Source organism: Manis javanica, chromosome 1 (assembly GCF_040802235.1).
Source record: "Manis javanica isolate MJ-LG chromosome 1, MJ_LKY, whole genome shotgun sequence".
In the NCBI taxonomy this organism is placed as follows: domain Eukaryota; kingdom Metazoa; phylum Chordata; class Mammalia; order Pholidota; family Manidae; genus Manis; species Manis javanica.
Window position 1 is genome coordinate 34,800,187 of NC_133156.1, and position 14,345 is coordinate 34,814,531.

General features: G+C 39.2%; 1 non-coding gene across 1 annotated transcript; it reads left to right on the top strand.

Annotated features, from left to right (window-relative positions):
* Positions 1–13,148: 13,148 nt before the first annotated feature.
* LOC118973687 (U6 spliceosomal RNA) lies at positions 13,149–13,255 on the top strand. Its single transcript, XR_005063183.1, has one exon. It is a non-coding gene; the product is annotated as a U6 spliceosomal RNA (small nuclear RNA).
* The last annotated feature ends 1,090 nt before the right edge of the window (positions 13,256–14,345 follow it).

Genomic DNA, 14,345 nt, shown 5'->3' on the forward strand with positions numbered 1-14,345 from the left:
AACCCCCTAGGGCCCACCACAAAGCCTCAGATGACAGGTGCTCAATGGTTCTTGGTTTCTTTGTTAACAGTATCCAGCATATGTTCTTCTGTTTAAGGTTGTTCCCCTTTAAACATTACATCTCTAGTCATCAGATTTCATAAGCTCAATGTTAGTTGATAATTGGATTCCTTCAGAAAAAGGGAAAAGTAAAATTTGCAAACAAATGCCAACATCATTTTGCTTGCTGTTATTAAGAAGGAAGACCATTATCCTGATAGGCCAGAGGGAGAAAAAAATTTAATTAAACAAACAAAAAAGGAACTCTGCCCACAGGGTAGATGCTGGGAGGGTGGGAAAAATATGAAGGCATAGGAGGAGAGAGAAGGAAGCCCAGGAAAAAAATCACTAGAATGAAGTGGTTTAATGTGCTAGGACAGTCTCACAACAAGTAATTTTCATGATCAATCAATATAAACAAGTTAAATAAACAGTTTTAGGTAGTTGCAGAAGCATAGATTTGCGGTTACGGAATCTTAACATACAACAAGGCCATCCTACAAGGCCATCAGTCTCAGCTCCGTTCTCTGAGTGGTGAGCACAGACTATATAACAGTGAGTTATACGTATGCACTTCAGTGTAAAACAGAATTGGCTTGAATTTGGTCATGATACATAATGGCCACATGATTGGGTAAAGTAACTTCTGTGAACCTTCATTTCCTTACAAGGCTGAACTTCACCCAGTAAAAAAGTCATAGGAACCTATGTGGAGGGTTAAAATTCCTATCAGTGATGCAAAACAGTTTTCTCTGAAATTCATCAAGCTCTGTAAATGCAGCAGACCCCAGCCTCCCAGTGCCAGCAAGGCAGCTCCAGGTGAAGCAATTACCAGGTTGATTACAGGGGCTGAGAACTGCTGCAGTGAGTCACTGACTAAGAGATTGATTTGGATTTCTGTTTGAACTATGTTTGATTAGCTTGTCCATGACAGTGAGCAATCTAGTCTCCATGGACACATTCCTTGGACTTAGAATAGCCCCATATTCCCAGCCCCAATTGCCATCCAGTAAAGAGGCATGACTTGGCATCATTAGCCATGTTCATTTATTTTAATGGGGCATTAAGACTGATTTACCTGACAGCATTGAAGGAGAAAGATTATTCCAGAATTACACCTATATAAGGGCACTTAACATTATCTTGCTAATAGACCTTCTAGAAGGATGAAAGCCAATGTCCCCAATTCAGGAAATTTCCATTTTATTGCGCCATCAACTTGCTTGGTCAGCAAAAATATGGAGCAGAAGCACAGAGGAAATCGGGTTTATCGGGTATGTTTCTTTTCCACGATGAAGTTCATGTTATTGCTATAGAACTCAAAGGTTACCAGAGAACAAAATAATACTTATTCTCTTGAATTTCTAACAGCCTAAAAGCTGCTGTAATTCCTTTTAATAGAAATGCTTCTCTTTCTTTTATTGGTAATACTTTAAGATAATGGTATAATCATTATTGGTTTTATTGCCATGCATCATGACAACATTAAGAGTCAAGCTCCCTATTTCTTTACAGTATTAAAGTCAAGAAAAATAACATTGCAGATAATCAGTATCTTTATATAGTTTTCTCCTCAGCACTGTTTCCTCCTCAACTCCTGTTTGCTAGTCCACCTTCCCTCTCCTAATGATTGTCCCTTTATCTTCATCATTAATCACCAGTAATTCTATCAGAAAGAACAACAGAGGGGGGAAAGCACAAAAATCATGTCTGCTAGTATCAGGCTTACTCCACTGAAAATATGGGAAAAAAGAACTTTGTAGAAAGGACCATGGAACAATTGGTTAAGAAAAGCTTTTTTGTGCATTGGCATTGATTGCTGTTGCTATTGATAATTAGATAGTCACAGAGGTAAATATTTAGTGATTAGTGAGCTATTTGTTTAGACTGTGACTTGCCCATTAACCTTAAACGGTGAAACCAAGATCTGACTCTGAATATTCACCAAGGGATCCCCATCTCTTACATTTGTCACATGAGGTGCTCAATACATCCGTCAAAGTAACGAATGAGCAAAGGGCTTCATTTTGCCAGGACTCCTCTTCCCTACTCACCGTCATCCCTTCTTAGGGGAGTGAAATTGACAGATAAGCATATTCCAATTTGACACTATTCCGACCTTCCCAGGCTCACAGGATGCATGCATAGCCATTCACGTTTGTCCCTGGACATCGAGGCAAGGATCAATCTATTATGCAAGAATGGAATATTCATAATGGTAGACAACCAAGTAATTTGAGAATTGAGAGCTGGACAGGGAAGAGAGGGTTCAAAATAACAACTCTACTCAAGTCTCCACTTTATGTTCTGACCCAATAGGATCACAATTTTGTTTTAGCCCCAGAATAGAATCCAAGCCAATTATTAACAAATATTCACAGAAGGTACACACGTTGCAGTATGAGATTATCTCCATCATGATTATTTATCAAGGCAAGAGCATCTCAAGATGTAGGACATGTTTCATATGCAAAATAACCTTATGCTTGCTTTGAAACCTTGGGAATGTAGCATTGTTTGTATTAACAGCCCTACACCCTTCCAAAAATAAATGCAATCAGGCCCCCAGATACTTCTTTCTAAACATATTGCATTTTTCTTTGCCACCTGAACACAAGACAACTCCCAGATGTTTGTGATCTTCATGTATTAAAAACAAGGTTAAGGCTTTATACCCATGGATCTCCCACATGTGGTTTCATATCTTGTGAGTTTGAAGTGAATTCATTTTCATTTTATCTTTCTTTCCATCTAATACCATCAGTAATTTCATGTAAGAATCAACTCTAATATGCTCATATCTCATCAAGAAAGATAATGGCCCTGCCAAGAAGATTTATTTCTTTATGTGTGGTTCTTCAGTGAAGGAGAGATTTGTAGAAGCTCAGAGAGAGGCTAGAATTACATTTCTGATTTTCATAGATTTAACGGACCCTGCCACATTCTCAGGAAAAATGGCTCTGTCAATCAGGGAAATATCAGATTTAAAATGCTTGTTTTGGTACTGTTACCTATAGCCTCCCCTTATACCAAACATCTAAGCTGATGAATTCATATTTAAATAGTTGGTAGTTTCATCCATGCTGTAGAACAGAAACAAGTAAGTAATCCCAGGGAACAAACTGCTAGCAGCTCATGAAGCTGCAGCCTCCCAATCAATATTTTAAGCCCCCTAGTCTTTTGAACTATCAAAACAATGAGATAATATTCATGACTTCGCTCCTATTAGTAGGAAACTGGCCATGTCATTATTTCTAAGGTAGGTATAAAAAAGATACTGTGCCCATACATTGCACTGAGCAAAAAGGAATATTTTTGGTGGGATAGAGACAACTGGCCACATGTAAACATAGTGTAGTGGTTGGGACAACAAAGTCTACTTTCTGATTCTATCTGTACAACACAGGACCTAGATTCTAGCATAACAGTAGCTCTGAGGGACTACATACACCTCTAGTACTCCAGAGCCAAAATGAGGTAAGGACATTATTAAAAGATAAGTTTCAGGAGGAGGTAAAATCACGATTCTTATATAGATTTAAAAGTGAGCACATGGTAAAGATTTTATTCAACTCAGGAGGAAGCCAGAAGACGTTATAACCTGTACGAAGGAAAAATCAAAAATGCATACATCTATATAAAGCGAAGGGATCTTGTAATCAACTGCAGAATGGGGGCACTGTTCTGTTCATTTGTTTGTCCCTCCCAGTGAGGCAGGGAAGGAGTCAATTGGCAGAATGGGTGCAGGGAGTCAAAAGCTACTAGTTCTGAATTAAGTAAGTCACAAGGATGTGAGTCCAGCATGGTGATGATAGTCAATAGTATTGAATTGCATACCTGAAAGTGACTAAAAGAGCAAACCTTAGAAGTTCTTCACACAAGAAAAAATGTCTGTAACTTCGCATGGTGACAGATGGTAACTAGACTTATTGTGGTAATAATTTCACCATTTGTCCAAATAGCACATCAGTGTTGTATACCTGAAACTAATACATTGTATGTCAATTTTACAAAGATTAAAAAATAAAAAGAAGCAAGACAGAGTACACAGATAAGCAGCAAGCACTCTCTCTGGGTAAAACAGGAAGCCTGCCCAGCTCAAGCTTTGTCACGTTTATCTTGGCTAACTGTTGCTTACGTTACAGACACACACACACACACACACCCTCTGTTATTGCTGCTTCAACTAGAATTTGGTGTTTTCCTGCTTGCGCTACAGTAGAGACAAATAGACGGAGCAAACTTCATATGCAAACCCGGGACTTAACCATGCTGTCTGTGCATGTAGAGATTCCACTGAAACACTCAGCTATTGTTTGAATGTATATAAGGTCTCTATACCAAGACCTTCTCTTCTAAGATTAGGGCATCTTAATGTCATGAGATGAAAATGGAAGGCAGAACAAACTCTACCTTGGGGGATTTTATTGGCACAAGTAGGAATAAAACACCTAGTCCCCACACCTACTTCAAAGCAAGGGGCATCCATGAAGAGCACAGGCATGACTTACTGCCTAACACCACTATGTTCTTTCTGATTTCCTCCAAACCCCACTTCCCTACCAACATAATAACCACATCCCAGAATAAAAGCTATAGTTTTCTCTTTCTGGGTTATTGGTAACATTCCATGACTTAAAACACCACTAATTAAGACATGAAGGAGGGGGACACTGCCAGGTACTCTAGATTTACCAGTTTGCCATATTTAAATCTGGAATTGTGCTTAAAAGAACTCAAGTTATAAATATATTATACAGTAGATTAAAGAAACTCAGTCTTAAATATATCAAATAAAGGAAACCAGATTTCTGTCAGGTAGGCATTAAATGGTACTAATAAAGTTATTTTTAAAAAAATGGTCAAATATTCAGAAGCAACTTCCTAAGAAAACAAAGAGAACAATGGAAGATGATTAGCAAAAGATAGGCCATTCAGTCTATTCCTGACCAGATGAATTCATGTCCATTGCTTGGATGCAACCTAAAGAAAGGATGAGGGAGAAGAGGTATGAGACTTTATTTCCTTAACTGGAATTCTCTCCTCTTCTGTTTTAGTATTGAGCCTCTGCTATAATAATAACAACAACAATAGAATTTAATATAAACAAATGAGCCCATAATAAAAAGTTTTGCTCTCTTAAATTTTTAATATGCCTCAGTTTATCTTTTAAGAGTTTGAGCAAAACTCTGTTCAAATCAAGCAGCACCAAACTGGAAGAGGTGAGGGGGACTCGACCACAGGAGCTCAGGGAGGGACTCGGAGAGAAAAGGCAGACACAAAGAAAGGAAATTACTGATTGGCTACGGCTTAGCTTGCTGTTTGTGACTGGTGATCCGTAGGTTTCGATTTAATAACTTTGAGGCATTTATAGGCTCAGGTTTCAGTTTGCATACATAGGCTGCCATGGCGTTAGAGCAACCTCAGTCTAAGGGCCTCCTTGTTTAGTTAATTTAACAAATCCAAGACATGACAGTGTTAAAAGCAAAGCTTTTGCCCTTCCCATGGCTCTCTCTACGTTCTTTGACTCCATGTTGCCATCCAACTGTTAACCTTGCCACCCTTTCTAGGCTAGCGGTGCTCAGGTGGAGCCCAGGGGACATTTGGCGTCTTAAACTGGGTGTCAGGAAAACTTTAAAATATAAGTCTTCTTTGTCCATAAAGGCAAAGGAAACAGTTGCTTCCTTTTCCCCTCTTGCAAGAGCCTCCTGGAAGATGCAGGGGGCGTGAATCCTTTCTTTTACACTTGGACTCTCACTGAACCAGTTACAGGTACTAGAAGAGCCCCATCTGCAGTGCTGAGATGCTGCCAATGCTACAGGCCCAGAACTCCTTGAAAATGTAAAAACATAATGGGGTTAACATAGCAGCCCATGTCTGCATCTAAGTGTTTCAGGAAGAATCAAGATTCTTTGGGGGAGATAAGCTGTTTCATTTTTCTTTGAGAAGAAAACAATAAACAAACAGCTACTCAAACTGCCAAGAAAACTTCCTACTTGCTTTGCTGTATAAAGGACTCAACTGTTTCCTTTTGTACTCTCTTACAGGCTGTCTATATCCACTCAGACTGTTGTGCTAAGTCAGTAGTAAACCAGTTTCCTTCCTTTCTGTACTGGTATGGAAAGGTCTCTGTTGGATTTACTTCCTCCACACTGAAGACATTTTTGTCATCACAGTGGCTGGCAGCAGGCAGGTTGGTGAGCAGTTAACATCTAATAGGGATGCTGCTAAGTAGTCCACAGTGTACAAGACACCCCCAGCAAGAATCATTTGGCTGATATTATCAGTAGTGCCAAGGTTGAGAAGCTGTACTCTAGGCAACGGTCTTCCAAGTAGGCTGTGGAAATAAGCTACCACATTTTTATTTGTGTATTATGCTGAATGCTGATGGTGTCCTACTCAGACTTCCTTTCACATAACAGGAGCACCTGTCCACCAGCTGCTGCAGATGGTTGCCAATAGGTCCCTTCAATACTATGGCCCAGAGGATTGCCCTGGCATAGAGGAAAGGTGCCACCTTACCAAAAGGATGCCTGGGAGGTGGTGCCCTTCCTGGAGGTGGCTGTCGCAATGAACCACTGATGCTGGGGTGTGTAACACTGCAGACCCGCCTACCTCCAGGTGAGACAACCACTGTGGTACAGCTTGTACTCCAGAGCTCCTGGTCAGAGCAGGCTGAGGCTAGACTTCTTTAACCAGGTCCTTGACTACATCTTCCCCTGCACAGTCCTGCTTCCCTTGCTCCCTTGTGATCAGTTTCTTTTCAGACCACTAGGTCAGTAAATCACTTGCCAGAATCCTCATCTCAGGCTATCCTTTTGGAGAACTCAACCTAAGACCTAGATATATCATACAATTAACAATTAAATGCTATGGATATTTAGTCCATGGAGTGACACTGGCACAGTCATCCTTCCCTATGTCAGAAGTTGTAAATCATGCACATCCAGGCAACCTGGGAAAAGGCTGGGAGTTCTATAGCACAGAGAGGTTGACCAGTATGATCTCACTCATGTTTTTGTTGCTAAATATATTTCAGCTGTGACCCAGAAAATGAACTAAGATACGATATGAGGAGGAGCTTCCGGCATCAGCACTCTCTGGAGGACTTGTGCCGGGGGATGATCATCAAAAAGCCTCCACAGAGATCCGGACGATGCTGCGGTTGTGGCTGCATCCACCCCACCGTTTCCTGGACTTGCCATTGGAATGAAGAGGGAGATGTCTAGGCTGGCATGTGCATACAGTGAGACAATGAATTTGACCGGATCTGTACTGTTGGAACTCAACCAGGAGTTGGGAGGGGTGCAAGTTGTAGAACTCCAAAATCTTATGACTATAGACTATCTACGGTTAATAGAACATATGGGATGTGAACAGATCCCAGAAATGGGCTGCTTTAATTTGTCTGAGTTCTCTCAGACTGTTCAAGTACAGTTGCACAATATCCATCATATCATAGACAAATTTTCACAAATGCCTAGGGTGCCTAAATGGTTTTCTTGGCTTCACTGGAGATGGATGGTAATTATAGATTTGCTTTGTTTATGTCACCGTATTCCTATTATGTTAATATGTGAGTGCAAGTTAGTTAGTAATTTAAAACCTATACATGCTTAAGGTACTCTACAAGAAGATATGTCAAAGAAATAATCAATCCTCCCATGTTTTCTTCCATATGCTACCTCTATAGCTTTTCTTCTTCCTTCCTAATTACAACCCTTAAATAGAATTCGTGCCTCATATCGAATTTACCGAGTATCATAATTCTTCCAGGTGGTAAAGATACCTCGAGACAAGTGCTGGGCATAGAAGCCACAGGGCATAAATCTGCAAAGAAGTAAAAAGCTAACCTTTTCAAACAATATGGCTTCTCTCTCACTTACCAACTTTACATTTCCCAGTATGGCCCCGGAAGATGACTGGTTAGCCAGAGACGGGTAAGATTCCTCAAGGGAGGAACAACCTAAGACAGGCACAGTCGCATGGGGGCCATCTGGTGAGAAATTGGGGATCAACAGAGGTGAGGCTCAGAACCTCATCCCCCCTGCTTTGAGAGAAAGCTTCTGCATCCGTGGATGTTTTGCTGCCCTTGTCTAGCTTGGATTAATACTTAGTCTATAGGCACACACCTGATCATCTGATCATCTGATCATCTACATTTGCCCTCTTACAGCACTAAACTATGTTTTCTACCTTTATCTTGCATCTACCTACCACTTCAGCATTTTATTAAAAATAAAAAAAATAATAATAATAAAGGGAGAAATGTGGGATCCACATATAAATCAAGTATAAAAATCAAACGAATATTCATATTTGACCTGATTGTTTATAGTTTATAATGCGTGATCAAAACCGAAAGTTTCTGTGATGAATGCCCTTGTACTGTTCACCATGTAAGAATTTATTCACTATGTAAGAATTCATTCACCATGTAAGAACCTGTTTGTTATGCTTCAGAAGATTGTAGACTGACGAGAATTAGGCTTGAGATGGATTAATGATTGTGCACTGAGCATTGACCCCCCTATACAGAATTTTATTGTTGTTAACAACCATTTGATCAATAAATATGAGAGATGCCCTCTCAAAAAATATATATATATATATATATATATATATATTTCAGCTGTGCAAGGCTAAGGAGATTTACAGATTATTTTATCTAGTTTTAGCTAAACTAAACTTTAAGGAATGAACAAGTGACATTAAGAAATCTGCAAAGAAACCACAGATTGAAGATCATATTAATGATGCAAGTACATGCAAACATCAGGAAAATGGCAGAAACTGCTACTTTCATTGGGCTTCATTATCTGCTATATGATAAGGTAGAAACAGTAAAGGTCCCATCAATTCTGCTAAGAAATCGGTACTACAATCATCAAAGATTTTTTAAAATATGGATTTATGCCTACAACCACTAACATCAAATACTATCCTAAGTGTATGTGTTGTAACTTGAGATATTTGATAAAGGTATAAAACCTTCTTCAGCAAGAGACTAAAATGCTCAGGTGAGAGGGTGAAATTCAACCCCCTAACATACTCACGTCCTAATCTGCAGAACCTGTAAATATCTTATATGTAAGAACCATCTCTGCAAATGGAATTAAGAAATTTAACATGAAGAGATTATTCTGGATTGTCAGGATAGACCCTAAATTCAATCATATACATCTTTGTAAGAGGGAGACATGTCAGACACAGAGGAGAAGGTGATGTGAAAGACGGAGTACAGAGAAATTTGAAGACAGGTATGACAGGCGACAAGCCAAGGAATGACAGCAGGCACCAGAAAAGGCAAGGAGCAGATCTCCCCAAGGGCCGCTGAGGGAGCATGGCACTGCCCACACCTGAGTGCCAGCCCACTGAGAGTGATTTGGACTTCTGACTCCAGAACTGTGGGAAAATAAATTTCGGTTAAGTCACCAAATCTACAGTAATTTGTCACACAGCCACAGGAAATGGATATACCTTATTTCATCTAATTTTCATTTGGGTTCTATGTAGTTTTAATAACTTACATGATACTAGTGGTTGTCTTATGTATAATCTGTAAATCAACATGTTTTTCCTTTCAAAAGGCATATAATTTTAAAAAAGGTTGAAAACTGCTCCTCCCCAGATGTGGACATTATTTGAGATATTTGTTATTGCTACCTACAAACTTTTTTTTTAATTAAGCAAACATTAAGTACCAATTTAAGCCAACATTTAAAAACTTTAAATAACATTTCACATGCAAATATTAATTTTGACGTTTTCTTGAAAGATGGGAAGATCTGGTAAACCAGCACCCACAATCCCATAGGACCACCAGTGAATGACTGTATCCTCCAGTTCCTGCCCAGCCAGCTCACATTCACTGCACTTACCCAGCCCCGGGATGCTGAGAGCCATCAGCTCTGGCCTCCCCACCATTCTTCCCCCATCACTTTTACATTCCCCATCTCACATTCTGTGTTTTGCTCTCTGGTTATTAGCACTCCGTCCGTGAGAGAAAAATAAAAAGTAGTTGTCACAACTGTTTAGTAGACAACTGCTTATAAAGTAACTGTCCCATATTGATACACTAAAAATATTTGGATGATCCCACTCAAGTCTTCCCAATCTTCTGGGAACTCTTTCTGAGAAAAGTGGCCATTTGCAAAGATCACTAGAAATCAAGAGACCAGGATCCAGGTCCAGGTCTGTCTCTAATTCACATGGGCAGGGATAGGCCATTTGCCTTCTCCAAATCTCAGTTGCCACATTTTCTGAAACAAAACAGGGCTTTGGAGAATGGCAGAGAAGAAAAAAGAAGACTAGATCAGTGGTCTGAAGATTCACATGGTCACACATATGTGCCTGTGGGACTGAGGTCGTGAATGAAGACAGAGTCCACAGGCCGAGTTGCAGACCTACGTGCCCACTTCAGCATGGGTAGACCTGGTTTTCTTCTTGACATGATCTATACATCCACACTTGCTCTCCTTCCTTCCTAACTCAGCAGTCACATTTCAGATCCCTTTCTTCTTCATGGTCTGCTCTTTAGTCCTCCGGCTTTCTTCCAAGTCCACGAATGCTTCTGCTAACTCTAAGCCATTGTGTATATCTGGTTAGATCACAGCCCTACTTAAGATATCTTACAAAACTTTCTGCTCTTAGAGTCCAGTCCCCTTACCCTGGCCTGAGATCCTTGCACAGTCTGGCATCGGCTTACTTTCCCAGTTTCATCATGCACCATGCTCCTTCTCATATTTTACCTCTAGTCCATACTGTTCTAATTTCATTTTACAAACGTGATAAGCCTCTTTCACCTCGGGGCCATCTGTCCTGCTCATCTCTCCGCCTGAAACACCTTTCCCCTTCTTCACTTATTCAACAACCACTCTTCCTTTACATGCTTCCTGGAAGCCTCCTTACCATCTATGAAGTTTTCAGTTGCAAGCAAGTGAACACTGCAATTTAACTGGTTTAAACCGAAAGCAATGCATTTCATCACATAACAAGCCTTCTGGAGAAGGAGAGTTCCTGGGTTAACTCAGGTGTTTAGTAATCTCATCAGGTTCCTAGGCTCTTTGCATCTTTCTTCTCTCTCCTCACATTCATATGATAGCTACAGAAGTGCCAGCCAACCTAGGGAGACACATAGCTTCCACACAAGGTGGGAGTCATTTCCCTCCATGTCTGTCTCATTAAGACGTAAAACATTTCCCAGAAGCACCAGTACAGACTTTTCAGCTCCAACTGGCCAGCACTGGTTACATGTCCTTTTTCTAACTGCAAAGGAAGCAGGGAAACAGAGCACATATTTAGCTTCTAGAATAAGAGGCAGACTCTGCTAGGAAGAAGGAAAGTAAAAGGTAGAATCATCTCTCCAAGTCTATGCACTGCCAGCCCCCTATATTCTTCAGGAAACTTAGAACAATAGTAAGCACATAATTATTTAGGTAATTGGTCAGTGTCCACTTCCTCTACTAAATTACAAGTTTCTTAAAAACAGGCCCAAACTCTTATTCACATTTGTTTATCTTTACTTCTTCCTGACAATTCATGGTCAGTAACTCCAGTTCCAGAAGCCTCCATGGTTCCCAAACTTCCAGTAATCCAAAACATTTCCTGCCCACAATTTATGACATGTACAGTTCAAAAGCCTCATGTTAAATAGATTTACTATGTCACAGAGTATCAAGTGAATGCTTGCCAAAACTAAGGTCAGCTCTGGAGGTGAAGTGCAATGAATTCAATTCTGGGCATGGCCATTTACTTGCAATATAACTTGAGACAACTATGGAACCTGGTAGAAAGCTATTTTCCTCAACTGAAATATAGTGATAATGATGATAACATCGTAAGGTTCTATTAATGATTAAAAGTGAGTGTGGGTAAATCTCTCAGCAACAGCCTGACCATCCTTATCTCAAACGATTATGTATCTCAAACTGTTATAATAATTACCAATAATTATAGAAAGATACTTCATTTTTTTTCTTACCTATAATCATTACAAGAGTCTCCAGCAAAAAGAAGAGACAGATGTCTCAGTATTCCCTCCTCTGGCTGTGAAATTATGAGAACAAAGGGACTCTGCATAAGGACTCTTATGCCTAGGAGAAAAATAAGAGTTCTTCATCAGCCTTTTCTCAGAGGGAAAGGTCATAGTCTAAAGGTTTCTGTGAATCTGCACAATTCAGCCTGATTTTGTTTGGATATTAGGCCTCCCCAGAGCAAACAATGGACCTCTTTAACATCTTCCGGCTGAAAATCCTGTGAATCTATTGAAAATAGCAGCTATCTTCCCAGCACATTTATCACCATTGTTATCCTTGCTTTAGCCACTTCTGAAATTCAATTCAATATGACAGAACCCAAAGCATTTTTTTTTAAAGAAAGAGATTCTGAGAAAATATAAATACATGGAGAGAGCAGGTGCACACGGTCATTTGGGGGGAAGAAGACGATGCGTTATGGCTTCAAAATTGCCATCACACCTCTCAGAATCGCATTTTCACCTGCCACTACGCCTTGCTTTCAGAGTGCTCTGTGGTCTCCGACTCCCCCACCGTGACTCCAGCCGCCCATGTAAAAGCCATCTTCACCACTTCAAGGAATGTTACCAGCCTGGGCAAACATAAGCAGGAATAACTGAGTAAACAAAGCCAGGTGCAACTTGAATAGAAGTTTAAAAAAAGAACACCTTTCAAGAGAAAAAGCTAAATATCTGGTTTTGTAACAGACTGCTTAACATCCTAATTAGGAATGAACACTGGCTTTAAAATGGATAAAATAGAGTGGGGCAGGGGATGGAGGGTTGGGACATAATACATTTGAATTTTATAATATTACTCAGTTTCTTCTTCTTTCAAAGATTTCCTGACCAAATTAATTTTCCCAGCTTTTTTGGTTCATCCATAAACACTGAGCTAATAGTTGTCATAGTTGGGATGACAGCCATTAATAATTGGACTCTGATTTGATAAGTCAAAACATTAATTGATTGCACCTATACACAATGAACTCATGTAGGAGATATAGAACTGGTTAACTTTGAGATATTTCATAAAATGAAACAACTAAAAAAAATTGCTATGAACAGTCTTTATATAAAATTTTGAGGATCTGTGCTTGCTTCAGCAGCACATATACTAAAATTGGAATAATACAGGGAAGATTAGCATGGCCCCTGTGCAAGGATGACATGCAAATTTGTGGTGTTCCATATTTTTTTACTGTAGTGGGGGTGGTGAGGACTTGATATAGTATGGGTGGATGTTGAAACCACAATGTTATTCATGTGAAACTTTTATAAGATAGTGTATCAACGATACTTTAATAAAAAAAATTTTTTTAAATCTTTGAGGGTCTGGGTGATTGACTGAAATAGTTGTCATTCATATCAGAATGGTTGAACCATTGTCCTCACAGAGAAAATCTACATGTCTACATGATTTCCTATACTACCTATACACCACTTGATGTGGGCCCATTATATGTAAATAAATTCTTTGTGTCCCTTTATTCACATCCAAGTTTTTGTTTAACTTTTTCAAAAGTAGCTAAAATTGAAAATGTCTTTCATGGTGTCATGTATCACTACTGGTTTAAACTCAGAACTGGATTCATTATTTGTACTGAGCTTGAAATTCTAATTAATCTAAAACTCAAGACAGGTGACATATCAGTATTTTAACTTGACATTTATATGAACCTAAAACAAAAGACAATTTCAGGGAAAAGTAGGTCCTCCACATCAGAGTCTAAAGTAACATGCAGGGTCAAAAGTGGGAATTAAACAAATTATACTTTCCTCACAGATTTTTCCCTCCCAGAACAAAATGTGCTATTGCATGTATTTTGAGGAAATACTCAAAGTCATGCAAATATGGAGGCTTGAGAAGTAAATGTTTTAAGGAGGGTAAGAGTAAAACTAAGCAGACAAAAATGCAAACACAGAAGCAATAAAAGAACTATTAGAGTTGTTTGCTCTCCTGAAAACTTTAATAACATAGATGAAATCTTCAGCACATCATTTTCCAAGAATGATAAAACTCAAAAGATATTCTTCTATTGGATTAAATAAAGAGCTAACAAAAAAGAAAAAAGATTTCTCATCATTAAAGAAAGGAATAGATCTGTCTGTACTATAAACATCATTTTAATCCAAACATTGCCCATATAGGCAATGATAAATAGAGAGAGGGGGGGGAGAGAGGGAAAGAGAGAGATGAAAAAAATTAAGGATAGAGGAGATATATTTGAGGGCTCAAACATGTATTTAATAGAAGTTCCAAAGGAACAAAGACATGGAAAAGCAGTAT